Consider the following 17472-nt stretch of genomic DNA (forward strand, 5'->3'; position numbering starts at 1 on the left):
ATGAGGTGTCCAAGCGCGACGCATACCCGATGCCCCACGTTGATGAGCTCATCGAGAGGCTGGGACCGGCGAGGTATATTACCACCCTCGATCTGACGAAGGGCTATTGGCAGATCCCCATGTCCCAGACGGCCAAGGAGAAGACGGCTTTCTCGACACCTGATGGGTGCTTTCAATACACTCAGATGCCGTTCGGACTACAGGGAGCCCCAGCCACCTTCCAGAGGGCTATGGATCGGATCTTAGCCCCACATAAGAAATATGCCACAGCCTACCTTGATGAAATTGTAGTCATTAGCCCAGACAGGGCTAGTCATCTACCTAAACTACAGGCCGTTCTGGATGCTCTGAGGAAGGCGGGATTTGATATAAATCCGAAAAAATTTGCCGTTGGAAAAGAAGAGGCCAAGTACTTGGGCTTTGTTGTCGGGAGAGGCAAAATAAAGCCACAAGTCAATAAAGTGGAGGCAATCCAGACCTGGCCGCAACCAGTCTCCAAGAAGCAAGTGAGAGCGAACCTGGGAATGGTGGGATATAACAGTCAGTTTATCCAAAATTTTGCCATGATGGCCGCGCCACTTACGGATCTCCTAAAAGGTACCAAATCAACCATGGTGAAGTGGACAGAGGAAACAGAGACGGCATTTCAACAGTTGAAGCTAGCACTGTGTAAGTAGCACCATTGTGTGGTCGCACCTGACCTTAAGAAAGAATTTGTGGTCCAGAAGGACGCTTCAGAAGTTGGCCTAGGAGCTCTACTATCTCAGGAGATAAATGGGGAGGAATATGCCATCCTCTATCTGAGCCAGAAGCTCTCGTCCTGCGAGAAAATCCTTGCAATAGTAGAAAAAGCGTGCTTAGCCCTAAAATGGGCCGTAGATACACTGAGATACTACCTAGGCCGGAAATTTAAACTGGTATCAGACCATCCCCCTTTGAGATGGTTGAGAGAAAAGAGAAGTAAAAATGCCCAGGTAATTAGATGGTTCTTAGGTCTCCAGAACTTTAATTTTCAAGTGGAGCATAGGCCTGGGAAGTTACAGGGGAACGCTGATGCCCTCTCTATAATTCCCTGCCTGGTGTCTGAAGGTGCCCAAACCCCTGGCTTTGGGCAGAAGAGTGGAATATGTGACAGAGTCACTGGTGTTATATGCGAGGGGAGGTATGTGTCACTCTGGCTGCTAGCCTGTGTGAACTGAAACCTACAAACTTTCCTCCAGCATGTTATATGTTGGGAGTTAATTCCCTAAAGGGTGTGGTTTTATGTGAATTGCAATGATGGTGGGAAGTCATTCACCACACCTCCTCTCAGGGTGTGGCTGAGCAAGCATAAATGCTCAGTTACTATTTTCTTTTCTGTTGTGTTTGGAGAGGCAGTCTCCAGACTGGGAGGCCATAGCTCAGGAAGGAGCTGAAGGCTGTGATACAACCAGTGTGGGAGAACCCCACAATCCTATGGACTGTGCTATAGTTTATCTTTTGTTTTGTCGTTTTGCCAGTAAGGCCATGTTTGTTTTTGCTGGAGCTGCAGAGCTTTATGCCACACAATAAAGCCTGCAGAGAAAACCCGGTTCCTGAGTCTACTTCTGAAAGCGGCCGAGCGAGTTGTCTTACCACAGTATATAAAATAGTTGAAGAGATAGGTGGCACTGCAAGGATTCCTGGATAAAAGATGCCCCGCAGTTTCCTGATGACAGCTTTGAGGAGTAAATCCTCGGCCTAAGATAAGTAGTGTGTTGTCCGAAGCGCCCTGGCTAGCGGCGCTTGATAGGGCACTAGGTAAAAGACTGCCGCTTCGAGAATGTGTGATGTCACTTGCTATGGGCTCACCCGTAGGCAAAAAAGTTATCCTATGTGTTTCAGAGTTAACGTCCTCCTTCCCCCACTATTTATCAGCGAAGCTGTCATCTGGAAACTGCGAGACATCTTTTATCCAGGAAACTTTGCAGCTTTTTATTTCATACATTCATTTGTATCTAAGCAGATTCAGCAGATCATGCTTGAACTTATGTAACCTTTATTAAGCATAGTTTCCTTTTATTTCTGTGCATATTAGTGCATTTAACACATTTTTTATTTGGTATCATCTGCGTGGAGTTTTTGTGTCATTCTCATGCTTGTCTGTGCTTTATACCAGCCATAAAAGCAGATTGATTTTTCTTACTAACCTTATCTGCTATATACTTCCAAGTCACTACAATGTTATTTCCCAGAAGAGTTTTGACCCAGTGAAGTGGATCTCGGAAAATAGCCCCAGAACAATCTGTTACCTGCCCATCGCAAAGAAGTGTAGCTTTATGGCTAAAATCCTGAAACAAACACAAAGGATACATTATTTAATAATTGTTTACCTGGTCAGTAACTAAATAATATTTATAGTCAGAAAGCAACCATAAAGTTTTTGCGTTGCGCTTCGACAGAATAACACAATAAATCAAGATAAATTGGGATATATTATGGTGGATGGATCAATAATATAAATCATGGATTATTGGGGTTGTCCACCTTTGTGGACATTTGTTTTTACCTAAATGCATGTATTTGGGGCTAAACATTTTTTTGCAATCAATATTTTTGATAATTAGCCGAGAAATACCGCTTAGACTAATACTTTTAGTGCTTCATTCTTTTTTGGCCAGCATGGGCATAAATGTTTTAGAAAACCCACATAGGACTACTCAAAGTAATCAGAAAAAATAATAATCATCATCGTGCAAATACTTCACTTAGCTTCATTAGGTTTAGTGTCCCAAAGCAGCAGCTATTTTGGTAGTAGATCAATAAATAATACATTTGACTGTCATGGTTTATTTAATACTGATGAATCAAATGGATGTAAAATGTAAAAGACATTGAAGGGGTTGGACACTTTGTCTTTATTTTAACAAATATGTTGGGGACATGATGTTGTGGCACTTGCTAATACATCATTATAAGTAAGGGTTTGCTCACACTGCCCTATAACACGGCTCAGTGCTATGCGATGTTTTATCGATAGCACTCGAATCAATATTATACTATGGGGCAGCTCAGATCTGTGATTTTTTTTCTCATGCTGATTCGGCATGAGAAAACAATCTCAGCATGCTGCAAGTGGCTGCGAGACCCGGCTCACACGCACCCATACAAGTCTATGGGTGCATGTGAAACATCAGACTGCACTGGAATGTCATCCGAGTGCAGTGCAATTACCACGGACACAGGCAATGGGGCACAGTGCACTGACATTCGGATTAATCTTTGACAGAGTTTGATCAGAGAGTATTTGCATAATTGGCCCCCAGTTCTCTCGCATGAGAAAATCAACGTCAGTGTGACAACGGCCTAACACTTACTAAATATGAGTATTATTTCAAAACTTCTTATGGGATGAAATGAAGAAAAATGAACTATTGCAGGTTCAAGTCCCCTAAGAGGACAAAAATAAAATAAAAAATGAAAAGAAGTTTTAAAAAAATGTGAACAATAATAAAATAAATATACTGTGTGCGTAATATATATATATATACAAATACATACACACAGTCATGGCCAAAAGTGTTGGCACCATTGACATTGTTCCAGAAAATGAAGTATTTCTCCCAGAAAATTATTGCAATTACACGTTTTGTTATACACATGTTTATTTCCTTTGTGTGTGTTGTAACAACACAAAATACAGAGAGAAAAAGGCAAGTTGGACATCATTTCACACAAAACCCCAAAAATGGGCTGGACAAAATTGTTGGCACCCTCAACTTAATATTTGGTTGCACACCCTTTGGAAAAAGTAACTGCAATCAATCGCTCCCTATAACCATCAACAAGCTTCTTACACCTCTCAACTGGAATTTTCGGACTATAAGACGCACTGGACCATAAGACGCACCTAGGTTTTAGAGGAGGAAAATAGAAAATTTAAGCAAAAAATGTGGTCATGATGCCCTGTTAATGGGAAGGGGGTCTGCTGCTGACACTGTTATAGGGGTAATGTCCCCCAATTCTGTTAATATACCCCAACCTGGTATATATGGCCCTCTCCTTCCTGTTATACGTGGCCCTCATCCCCATCCTGATATGCATGGCACCCCTCACCCCTCTTCCTGGTATGTATTGCACCCTTCACTCTGGTATGTATGGCCCTCTTAATCCCTCATCCTGGTATATATGACCCCCCTCATCCCTCTTCCTGGCATGTATGGCCCCCTTCATCCCTCATCCTGGTATGTATGGCCCCCTCTTCCTGGTATGTATTGCATCCTTCATCCTGGTATGTATAGCCCCCCTCATCCCCATCCTGTTATGTATGTCCCCTTCATCCCTCTTCCTGGTATGTATGGCCCCCCTCATCCCTCTTCCTGGTATGTATGGCACCCCTCATCCCTCTGTCTGGTATGTATGGCACCCCTCATCCCTCTTCCTTGTATGTATGGTACCCCTCATCCTGGTATGTATGGCACCCTTCATCCCTCATCCTGGTATGTATATGGCCCCCCTCATCCCTCATCCTGGTATGTTTGGCACCCCCTGATCCCCATCATGCTGCGCACAAAAAATAAACAATTATACTCATCTCTTCACTGCACCACCGCTGCGTCCTGCTCTGCTGCCGACAGGGATATCACTGTGTGAGCCATGCATGGCGTAACTGCTATGCGCCCTCAGACTGTGAGATGATCTGCCTGAATAGTCACTGCTCCCCACGCCGGGACGGTGTGCATGGGGAGCAGTGACCATTCACTCTTTGTAATAGTGTGCACACTGTACCCGCAGCGCGGCTCCTGCTGCAGCCGACGGTCACGTGTGCCTGCTATTAAAGTCCATGAATATTCACTAAAACCTATGTGAGTTATGTGTGCAACACGCTGCACACATAAAATAAATAAACAATTCTACTCTCCTTCCTTCCCTCTGCTCCAGTGCTGCAGCCTGCTTTCCTGCCAGCAGCTGATCTACCGTGTAAGCACTGCATGACGCCACTGCCATGCTCCCTCACAAGTTGAGGTCAGCTGCCAGAATATTCACTGCTCTCCATGCCTGGGGACTATGGGCGTGAGGAGCAGTGAATATTCATTTCCTTAATAGCGGGCATGGTGTTAGCCGCAGCCGCCGGCTTCCTGCAGCGGGCTGGGAGTTCACGTGTGCCCGCTGTTAAAGAAAATGAATATTCACTGCTCCCCTCGCCCATGGAGACACAGTGTTAGCTGTAGCAGCCGGCTACTGACTCTGTGGCCCGCGCCTGTGCTGCCGCCCCATCCCCAGCCACACCAGGTATATCCAGACTATAAGACGCACTTCCCTCCAAAATTTTGGAGTTAAAAAGTGCGTCTTATAGTCCGAAAAATACGGTAGGTTAATGATTTAATCTGTTATAGATTAACTCCTCAAAGGGGTTTTCAACTACATTTATTTTCTGCTCACAGAATAGGTGACTAAATGTATGATCATTTACGGCAAAATCCATGTTAGAAAAACCGTATAATCCATTTTTTAACGTTTTTCTGTCTGGAAGCTGTACTAATTGTAATATGAGGCAGGAAAACTTAAGTATATATCAGAATGGCTGTATAATTTTTTAAAGTAAGCACCGTCTTTGAATTTAAGGGTCCATTTATACTGCAAGATATATCATGAACAAGCGTTCCTATCAACAATCTTTCAGTTTAAACAGGTTGCCGATCACTCGATGAATGAGCAAAACACTAGTTCTGATCAGCACATCGTCCTTTGTAAACAGTCTCAGCACTGCCGAGAACTATGGCAGCCTATATGCACTGAATAATCTACTACTCATCGTTCAGTGTGCATTTGAAGCGAGAGCTACATGTGTAAACAAGCTATTAAACGAACGCCAATCAGCAAGCAAGTTTAGTGCCACCAGTCAGTTCGTGTAAATTAACTTAACGCTCCGATTCAGCATTTTCAGGTTTTTTTAAAAGCCACTTTCCTTTTTGTCTTGTGGTATTATTTGCGGTTTTGGGGGCCAAGGAACGGTGTACAAGATTCATGAACTTGGCACAGTCAAAAATGGTCTTTTATTCTGTTTTGAACTGTTTTTGCAACTTTTTAAGTCACGTTTCGCAAGATTGGGCAACAATTACACCAAAATACTGTTGTACTCAAAAATACACCAGGGGGACACTGGGAGTGTATTTTCCAAATTGTGCACCTTTTTAAAAAGTCGCAATCAATGAATTAGGCGAAAACATCTGGAATCGCTTAACTCCACTCACAAAGCAAAAACCAAAAACAAAAAAAAACAACTGACCAGCACATAGAAAATAAATTTGAAAATAGGCATAAATAAAATAATGGATGCAAAACACACAAAATTAGACAAAAAACAAGTGGAAACGCAATGATAATTCGAGGCCTTAGAGATCTATTTAACAATGTTTGCAGTGTGTATTGTGCAATTTGGTGACAGATCTGCTTCAAAATAATGTTTGGAATTCTTTACAACATTTTATACAAATGCAATATTGTGTCTGCAAACCAGAAGGTTAAAGGAGTTGTCCACTACTTGGACAACCCCTTCTTGATCTAAATGTTTGGCCCCGATAAAATAAAAAAGCTGATACTCCCCTCCCGTGCTGTTCCAGCGGTGTCAGCACTCGTGGTCCCGGGCCTCTCATGTGGTTGTTGTGACACGGAGACATGTGCCCAATCAGTGCTGGCATCACTGTTAGTGTTGAGCGAGCATGCTTATCACTACTCGTTACTTGCCTGAGCATCACTGTGCTCGAGATGCTCGTTACTCGGTGAGTATTTTTTGAATGTTCCGGCGGCAGCTCGAGACCTCGCCCCACATGTTTGGTAGATATTAGGCAGCCAATTAACATGAAGGGATTCCTTGACAGTCACTGTAATGCCGTAGCCATGTTGGTTGTGGCATTACAGTGACCGGCTGGCCGCATAGCATCATCGGGTCTATATAACACCCGGGACCCTATGCTCGTCACAGTATACCCATCAAACAGGCAGAGTAGGGAGAGGTGCAGTTGAGCGAGGGAGAGAAATGGCGCTTATTTTAAACAGGGATTCCACACCACTATTATTAATTTAATCTACACTAACAGTCCTTGTAAGGGATCATTCTGATGAATAATAATACTGCTGATAGCAGTAGTTAGAGACTACTGCAGTTTGTGGAGACCTAGTATAGTACAGAATAGGGTCCATTGCACATTCTTTCTGCTGCAGGAACTCATATCAATAGCCATAGATATCAGGGCTAATAATATTCTTTTTGATCTTAATCCTGATAATTTTGGTGAAGAGCAATATAAGGCTGTGTGCCCACGATGCGTTTTTTAAGCGTTTCCGCAGCGGCAAAAACGCTGCAGAAAGGCTTAAAAAACGCATGGTAGAAGGCCTGCCATGTTCCCCAATGATAATCCGCATGTGGATTCTGCTTCACTAGATAAGCACATGCGGAATACATGCTTTCAATGTGCGGATGGTACCCAGGTCTAGAGGAGGGGAGACTCTTCTCCGGACCCGGGTACCATAGAAACTGTAAAAAAAAAAGAATAAAATAAAAAATAAATATTATACTTACCTTCTGATGGCACGCGGTGTGCTTGCCGGGAGATCGTGATGGACTGGAGGGCCTGCGCTGACGTCATAGTCATGTGACGGGTCAAGCGACGCTGACGTCGGCAGGTCCTTCAGTGTACCGCGATCTGCCGGCAACTAGGACGGAGTGAAGCAAGACTGCGGGGGCCATCGGAAGGTAAGTATAGATTTATTTTTTATTTTTAGACATTCTTTCGGTCACAGTATATAAATCCATGCCGTTTGCATGGATTTATATAGTGTGACCAAGTTGTCAAGCACTTTCCAAGTGATGCTAAAATCGCTTGGAAAGCGCTTGTCAACCCACATGCGGAAATGCATGTGAAGAACGCTTCACATCCGCATGTCCCTGGCAGGAAAAACGCATGTACAATCCGCATGCGTTTTTTTCTGCAAGGGAGATGCAGAAACGCTCAGGAAAAATCCGGAGCATTTCTGCATCGTGGGCACATAGCCTAATACAACATTTTTACTGCTCCATCAGCATACAGCCAGATTTGGTTGATTTGAACAGCATTGAGGTATTGTGCAAGCAGAGAAACTTGTCCATCTCAGGTGGTCAAATATTACTGCGGTAACAATCCTGAATTATTTTGGAAGATGCCAAATATTATACTTCATTTAAAGTCTGCCTGTTGTGCGTTCAAAACATATCTACACTTGGTCACTGATCAATAGCATTGCTATACCGCCGCTGCCTAAAAAATTGGTCATCAGACGTGATTAAATATTACTGGGGTAATAATCCTGACATTTTTTGCAAGCTGCAAAATATTATACTCCATTTAAAATGGGCAAGGTGCTTGATAAGGGACAGGGAAGTGGACATGATGCTGATGGAGCACGCAAAGGCCGAGGCCGTGGGCAAGATGAAACTGTGCCTGCTGAGGGAGCACAACAAGCACCCACATCATGTCGACCTACTTTCCTGTCCCACTTTCTAGGGGGCCACAGAACACCACTCTTGAATCCAGACCAGTGTGAAAAGGTTGTTCGTTGGACAGCAGATAATGCTTCCAATCTTATTTGCCACGACCACCACCCTTGTCTTCCATACAGTCCAGTCTCAGTAGCCGTGAGTCTGGACCACATATTCCTCACCCTGCTCCTCCTTCTTCCTACCATGCCGAGTGATCGGAGACAAGTGATCCCACACTTGGACACTCTGAAGACCTGTTCACATTTCCAATTATAGATTCTGGCCTCGAACTCTGTCTGCTTCAAACAGGGCATGAGATCGCATATAGCGATGCTCAAATATTGGAGCAGCCACAGTTACACAAAGGCGATGATGGGAAAGTGCAATTACTGTCGCAAGAGGTGGATGATGATGAGACAAAATTGCTAGAAAGTCAGGAAGAGGACCAGGGTGCGTACGTGGAAGACGAGGTGGTGGACGACGAAGTCACTGACCGAACCTGGGAAAATGACATGCATAGTGAGGACAGCAGCGCAGAGGGGGAGGAAGCCGTAGCACCACAAAAGGCAGGAAGAAGCAGTGGGGTGGCTACAGACACAAGGCAGGCAACTGTTCCCAAAAACACCAATACAATGGAAGTTGCCAGTCTGTTAGGTCTTCCAGAGTCTGGCTATTTTTTAAAGACAGTCCAGTTAATCCAAAAAAGGCCATTTGCAACATTTGCCATACCAGCATCAGCAGGAACAGCACAACTGCCAGCCTGACAAGTTGGGCCAAACGCCAGGGTCCAGAAACATTTCTGCGGGTGACACCATTGCCTGTTCCGTTGTTGTGCATGCACGCCAATCCCCTGTCCATGATGCAGGCGAAGATCCCTCCCACTCTGCACCTGTCATTACACTCTTGCAACCACCACCATCAGCAACCACGTCCACATCCCAGCGCAGCGTTCAGTTGTCCCTACCCCAGTCCTTGGAATGCAAGCGCAAATACGCAGCCACCCACCCACAGTCCACAATACTAAACTGCCACATTTCTATACTGCTTGCACTGGAAAGGTTGCCTTTTAGGCTTGTGGAGACAGAAGCTTTCCGCAGCCTCATGGCAGCAGCTGTCCCTTGATACTCGTTCGTCTGCAGCCACTATTTCTCCTGATGTGCCGTCTCCGCCTTACACAAGCACGTTTCTCAGAACATTACCCTTGCCCTCACCAAAGCAGTTACTGGGAAGGTCCACCCAACCATGGACACGTCCTTGAGGCCAGGGATGGTACATTTCTTTGAAGGCACACTGCATGAATATTGTGGAAGCCGGGACCCAGTTAGTCCCTGGGATAGAACACGTCCTCTTGACGCCGAGGATTGCGGGCCCTGGGTCAATCAGGGCTGCCCTCACATTGTACAGCTCCTGCACCTCCTCCTCTTCAGCCTCTATCTCCGAAACGACCACATCAGTCGCAAGCTGGAAGCACTGCCTCGGCCAAGTGGCAACAGGCTCTGTTGAAGCTAATCTGCTTAGGTGACAAACCGGACACCACTGCAAAGTTGTTCAAAGTTGTAACAGAGCAGGCAGAACTGTGGATCTCACTGCTAAACCGACAACCAGGCATGGTCGTGTGTGACAATGGCCGGAACCTCGTGGCGGCTCTGAAGCTCGCACACATACCATGCCTGGCCCATGTACTCAACTTAGTAGTTCAGCATTTTCTCAAAACCTACCCTGATCTGCTTGTGAAAGTACACCATGTGTGTTCCCATTTCCGAAAGTCAGCTACAGGTTCCGCCGCCCTGGTAGTGCTTCAGCAGTGTTTGCAGCTTCCAGCTCACTGACTGGTGTGCGATGTTACCACGTGTTGGAACTCAACGTTGCATATGCTGGGAAGGATTTGTGAGCAGCAGAGGGCAGTTGTTGAGTACCAGCTTCAACACGCCCGCCGGTATTCCAGTCAGCCTCCGCACATAAGAGCTGATGAGTGGGCATGGATATCTGACATCTGTGCCATTCTCCAAAACTTTGAGGACTCGACCAAGATGGTGAGTGGCGATGACACCATAATTAGCGTCACCATCTGCGTTCTCAGCCTACTGAAACGCTCACTGCTCACAATTGAAGCGGAGGCTTTGCACAATGAGATGGAGCAAGGAACTATAAAGGGTGATGCTACACAGCCCAGCCTCATCTCAGCTCAACATGAATTGGGTGATAATGAGGAGGAGGAACAGGAAGTGGTTTCCTGCGCTACAGACGGTGCTACTCACACCACATTCATACTGTCTGCTCAGCGTGGATGGCCTGAAGAGGGGGAGGAAAGGGAGGATGAGGAGGACCAGGAGGAGAACATGGACAGTGGTTCTCTTGGTGCGGACAGGGAAGTCTTGGCTGTTGGCAGTCTGGCACACCTGGCTAAGTTTATGTTCCGCTGCCTTTACCGTGACCCTCGCGTTGTACGCATTTTGGGCAACAGTAATTACTGGTTGGTCACACTAAATGGCTATGCAAAGAATAGCTGGCTGATGACCCTTTAACAATAGTAAGGGCCGCCTGATGGCCTTGTAAAAATAGGCTTTGTGACTTTCAGGGTCCCTCCTTCATAAATGAAACAGGATGTGTCTGATCATGTCTCACGCACCACATGGCCAGATAAGGTAGTAAAATGTTAAAATTATATTTACTGGTGAATGTATTTTTCACCATTGAAAGCAATGCGAAAGTGCAAAAACACTACGTGTGAACATAGCCCAAGTTGTGGAGGAGCATTTTTGTTTTTTGTTATTTATTTTACCTTATATACAAGTCATTACCCTGCAAAGAATGTTTAACATTTTTTTTCAGGAAAATCCATTTTAGCTTAGTTTTGGTATGTTTTATTGCCAGTCCATAAAAGTGGCATGATTCTGTGACGACATTGTTCACAGCAGTGACCTGGGATTCAGAGACGCTTCCAGGGGTCTTCCCCATGCTGTTCCCATGAAATTTCAGCACTATTTCCATTGATGTAACCAATTTTTAGACCCCTTCCAGATCTCCGGGGGAGGAGGGTGATGCCGGAAAAATGCTCGAGTTTCCCTTTGAGTTACATTGTACTCGTTACTCGGGTCGAGCACCCGAGCATTACGATTTACTCGACCCAAGTATTTTAGTGCTCGCTTATCACTAGTGATTGTCCCCGCCTTCAGACAAATCGAACATTTAGAGGAAATCTGGGTTGCGGCTGCTCTCTGACTTGCTCTTCATGCTCAATTCGTCAGGAGGCGGGGACAGTGACGCCAGCGCTGATTGGGCACTGAGATCACGTGTCGCAACAACAGCACGGGAGCCCTGGGGAGAGCGAGTGTCGGCACTGCGGGAACAGTGCCAGCACGGGAGGTGAGTATAAGCTTTTTATATTATCGGGGCCACGTGTGGGGGATAACAATGATTTGTTCAAATAATGGGCAACTTCTTTAATATTCTCTTTTCCTCTGTAGGCCACTATAAAGTTTGATGGATGGTCGGGAGTCACACTCAACACACACAAGAAAAAAAAGCTGCGGATCAGGAAGGAAGAAGAGACCAAGGGGTGAAACGGCCAGCAGGACAGATGTACATCGGGAGATCCATACAGTACATGAGTATGTGCTATTTTTTATGTTTATTAATATAGTAGGACCATTTGTACATTAAAAGAAATGGGTTAAAAAATGGCATAAAACTTTGTGTGAAGTTTGGAACTTAGACTGCAAAGTCTATGGTGCCTTTCTATTCCCTTGTAAAGTTGCATTGGTAATGCTGCATGTTTTTATTGGTACATACTGTACATGGTTAGGAATTAGAAAATAATTGCTGAGCGATCAGTCTTAACTTACTATCTCAGTTTATCCATTACATAAGATATTACGCTATATGCCTCATCACAAAACAAACATGCCTGATAGAAAGAGAGATGAGCATGCATACTATTATTATTCACATATCCCATGGTTTATGATGCGACAACACGGTATAATACAGTGGGTACGGAAAGTATTCAGACCCCTTTAAATTTTTCACTCTTTGTTTCATTGCAGCCATTTGGTAAATTCTAAAAAGTTCATTTTTTTTTCTCATTAACGTACAGTCTGCACCCCATCTTGACTGAAAAAAACAGAAATGTAGAAATTTTTGCAAATTTATTAAAAAAGAGAAACTGAAATATCACATGGTCATAAGTATTCAGACCCTTTGCTCAGAAACTCATATTTAAGTCACATGCTGTCCATTTCCTTGTGATCCTCCTTGAGATGGTTCTACTCCTTCACTGGAGTCCAGCTGTGTTTAATTAAACTGATAGGACTTGATTTGGAAAGGCACACACCTGTCTATATAAGACCTCACAGCTCACAGTGCATGTCAGACCAAATAAGAATCATGAGCTCAAAGGAACAGCCCAAGGAGCTCAGAGACAGAATTGTGGCAAAGCACAGATCTGGCCAAGGTTACAAAAGAATTTCTGCATTACTCAAGGTTCCTAAGAGCACAATGGCCTCCATAATCCTTAAATGAAAGAAGTTTGGGACCATTAGAAGTCTTCCCAGACCTGGCCGTCCAGCCAAACTGACCAATTGTGGGAGAAGAGCCTTGGTGAGAGAGGTAAAGAAAAACCGCAAGATCACTGTGGCTGAGCTCTGGAGATGCAGTAGGGAGATGGGAGAAAGTTCCACAAAGTCAACTATCACTGCAGCCCTCCACCAGTCGGGTCTTTATGGCAGAGTCGCACAACGGAAGCCTCTCCTCAGTGCAAGACATATGAAAGCCCGCATACAGTTTGCTCAAAATCACATGAAGGACTCCCAGAATATGAGAAATAAGATTCTCTGGTCTGATGAGACGAAGATAGAACTTTCTGGTGATAATTCTAAGCGGTATGTGTGGAGAAAACCAGGCACTGCTCATCACCTGCTCAATACAATCCCAACAGTGAAACATGGTGGTGGCAGCATCACGCTATGGGGGTGTTTTTCAGCTGCAGGAACAGGACGACTAATTGCAATTGAAGGAAACATGAATGCGGCCAAGTACAGAGATATCCTGGAGGAAACCCTCTTCCAGAGTGCTCTGGACCTCAGACTTGGCCGAAGGTTCACCTTCCAACAAGACAATGACCCTGAGCACACAGTTAAAATAACAAAGGAGTGGCTTCAGAACAACTCTGTGACCATTTTTGACTGGCCCAACCAGAGCCCTGACCTAAACCCAATTGAGCATGTGTGGAGAGACCTGAAAATGGCTGTCCACCAACGTTTACCATCCAACCTGACGGAACTGGAGAGGTTCTGCAAGGAAGAATGGCAGAGGATCCCCAAATCCAGGTGTGAAAAACTCGTTGCATCATTCCCAAGAAGACTCATGGCTGTATTAGCTCAAAAGGGTGCTTCTACTCAATACTGAGCAAAGGGTCTGAATACTTATGACCATGTGATATTTCAGTTTTTCTTTTTCAATAAATTTGCAAAGATTTCTACATTTCTATTTTTTCAGTCAAGATGGTGTGCAGAGTGTACTTTAATGAGAAAAAAAATGATTTTTTTTAGAATTTTCCAAATGGCTGCAATGAAACAAAGAGTGAAAAATTTAAAGGGGTCTGTTTACTTTCCGTACCCACTGTATGTGAACCCATAGTTCTTATAATACTTATGAGAGGTAAGGAGCTTGCTTTTATTGCTATTATGAGACAGAATTACATGGCAGCATAGAAAGAGAAGACAAGTGTGGGCCTGGTATGGGCATTTTGTTATCATAAAGTCAGGCTTCCTAATTTTCTGGCATAGAGAGAGGTACATGAAGAAGCTTATAGAAAAGTAAATATTTTATAAACTACCTGTAACTGGAAGTTTAGTACATCCACTCCTGGTTTTAGCGTTCCCATCTTGATTAGTTTTTTTAACGGAATTTTTCTATTTTTTTTGTCTGTTTCTATGCATGCCTGTTGTTTTTCATATACCGGCTGGCTGTCATTATTCTCAAAGATCTTCTGGCTTAATATGTGACTTGTTGGCCCTTTTTCTTTATGTTGAGGCCTCCAATATTGTGATGCATCATACATTGCAGGAATATCGTCACTTGCCTGCTGAATTTCATAATTAGATCTTTGTAGCTGTTGATCGGTATCGGCGGTCTGATGTGTTTCATCTGATATTTCACGGCTGTTCTTTTCAATAGAGATACTGTTTTTTCCTATAATATCTAATGCCAAGCTTACAGGAAATGAATTGTGAGATTTGCTTCCTGGTGCTGTGGCATCTGGATGATCATTCAGTATGATGGAACATGAGTCAAAGCTTAATGGACTATTTTCTAGTCCTGGTTTCTGCTTTGGTGTAAAACCTGAGTTGTGTTGAGTGGTCCTTTCACTTATCATGGTGGCAGTGGGCAGCTCTGCAGCGCTGCTTATCTCTGGACTTGAAATGCATCTGCTAATTGTTCTTTGAGATGGGTTGCTTTTGGCGTCCGGCATTATGTCCACTGCTGATATTTTCGTTGTCATGGTACTTCCATTAGCAATGTTGGCTTCGAGCCATTCATTAACTGCACATAAAGCAGATATCGGATTCCTTCCAGGAGATGCATCACAATAATGCAGGGTTGAGCTTGTCTCTCCATTTTTAGCATCTGATATTTTGCTCAGTTGATGTGCTACTATTTTCAGTGTCATTTCTTTCTGATTACGCACTAGCTGCAGCAATGTTTTCTGGTTAGATGCCAGTTTAGCCATCTTGTCTCTTAGTTTTCCTTGCTTAAATGATTCTGCAGAAGCCCTGATGTTAAATAAATAGCAAAATGATGAGGATCACAGACCGGCTTGTAAATCTAATACTACCACATGCTTTAATTCACACCATTCACTTTCACTTCTACCCGCTATAGACCCATATGGGCGGAAATGGAACAATTCAATGAGAAGAAAGAATGGGTCACAATTGTTCTGCTCCAGGCTAGGTGAGTGTGGTTTAGTGTATCTAGCAAATAATGTTTCACTGGATATTAATAATCATGGGAAAGTGGAATGAAATACCGCATTTTTCGGACTATAAGATACACCGGACTATAAGACGCACCTAGGCTTTAGAGGAGGAAAATATAAAAAAAAATGTAAGCAAAAATGTGGTCATGATGCCCTGTTAAGGGGGTCTGCTGCTGACACTGTTAAAGGGGTAATATCCCCCAATTCTGTTAATATTACCAATCCTGGTATATATGGCCCCCTCATCCCCATCCTGGTATGCACGACACCCATCATCTCCATCCTGGTATGCATGGCACCCCTCATCCCCATCCTGGTATGTATGGCACCCTTCATCCCTCATCCTGGTATGTATGGACCCCCTCACCCACATCCTGGTATGCATGGCACCCTTGATCCCTCATCCTGGTATGTATGGCCCCCCTCATCCTGGTATGTATGGCCTCCCTCACCCTTCTTCCTGGTATGTATGGCACCTTCATCCCTCTTCCTGGTATGGCCCCCTCATCCTGGTATGTATGGTCCCCCCTCATCCTTCTTCCTGGTATGTATGGCACCTTCATCCCTCTTCATGGTATGCATGGCAGCCCTCATCCCTCTTCATGGTATGTATGACACCCTTCATCCCTCTTCCTGGTATGTATGACCCCCCTATCCTTCTTCCTGGTATGCTTGGCACCCCCTGATCCCCGTCACGCTGCAAACAAATAAAAAACAAAACAATTATACTCACCTCCTCTCTCCTCCAGCACTGCGTCCTGCTCTGTTGCCGACAGGGATCTCACTGTGTGAGCCGCGCATGGCGTAACTGCCATGCACCCTCACACTGTGATATGCTGTGCCGGAATAGTCACTGCTCCCCACGCCGGGACTATGTGCGTGGGGAGCAGTGACTCACCTTAATAGCGCGCACACTGTACCCGCAGCGTGTCTCCTGCTGCAGCCGGCGGTCACGTGTGCCCGTTATTAAAGACCATGAATATTCACTACAATCCACCATGGGTTGTAGTGAATATTCATTGTCTTTGATAGCGGGCACACATGATCACCGAGCGCAGGAGCTGCGTTGCGGCTACAGTGTGCGCGCTATTAAGGTGAGTCATTGCTCCCCACGCACACAGTCCCGGTGTGGGGAGCAGTGACTATTCTGGCACAGCATATCACAGTGTGAGGGTGCATGGCAGTTACGCCATGCGCGGCTCACACAGTGAGATCTCTTCCGGCAGCAGAGCGGGGCACAGCGCTGGAGGAGAGAGGAGGTGAGCATAATTGTTTATTTTTTGTGCAGCGTGATGGGGATCAGGGGGTGCCAGCCAAGCATACCAGAATGGATGGGTGCCAAGCATACCAGGAAGAGGGATGAGGGGGGCCATACATACCAGGAAGAAGGATGAATGGCCATACATACAGGGATGAAGGGTGCCATACATACCAGGAGCTGCGCTGCAGGTACAGTGTGTGCGCTATTAAGGAAAATGAATGTTCCCGTAAGGGTGGTATTTGTATACTTGTGGTCACATGCTAACTAGACACCAGCACTTCTCTCAATTTTCTTCCATTGAAAGAAGCCAGATGTGACTAGTCGGCATGTGACCGTAAATATGCAAATCCCACCTGTACGGGGACTACTGAGGAATCATAATGCCATGTGTGTCGCATACTGCCACAAATTGGCAGCCTGCAAACTCTAGACATATCATTTCAGCCCAGAAAATCCCTGTGCACACGATGTCTTTTTTCAGTCTGCAAATAATGAACAGCAGTTTCACAATAACATTGCTGTGCAAATGTCTGGTTTTATGTCCCTTCTTTTAACTGCTTCAGGGTTTGTAATCCTTGAAGAGTTTAAAAAAAGGAAAGCGGATCTGTCACTATATTTCACAAGACAAACTGCATACGTTACTAAACAGATATTTTACAGCTGATGAGGCTGATGAATTTACTGTGATAATTATGATTTATACATAGTAGTTTTATAAAAGTTGAAAACAATCTCCTCCCTCCTAGTCTGATTGAC

This window comes from Phyllobates terribilis, unplaced genomic scaffold (assembly GCF_046119375.1).
Source record: "Phyllobates terribilis strain yellow unplaced genomic scaffold, ASM4611937v1 Scaffold_1__5_contigs__length_1240528914, whole genome shotgun sequence".
In the NCBI taxonomy this organism is placed as follows: Eukaryota; Metazoa; Chordata; class Amphibia; order Anura; family Dendrobatidae; genus Phyllobates; species Phyllobates terribilis.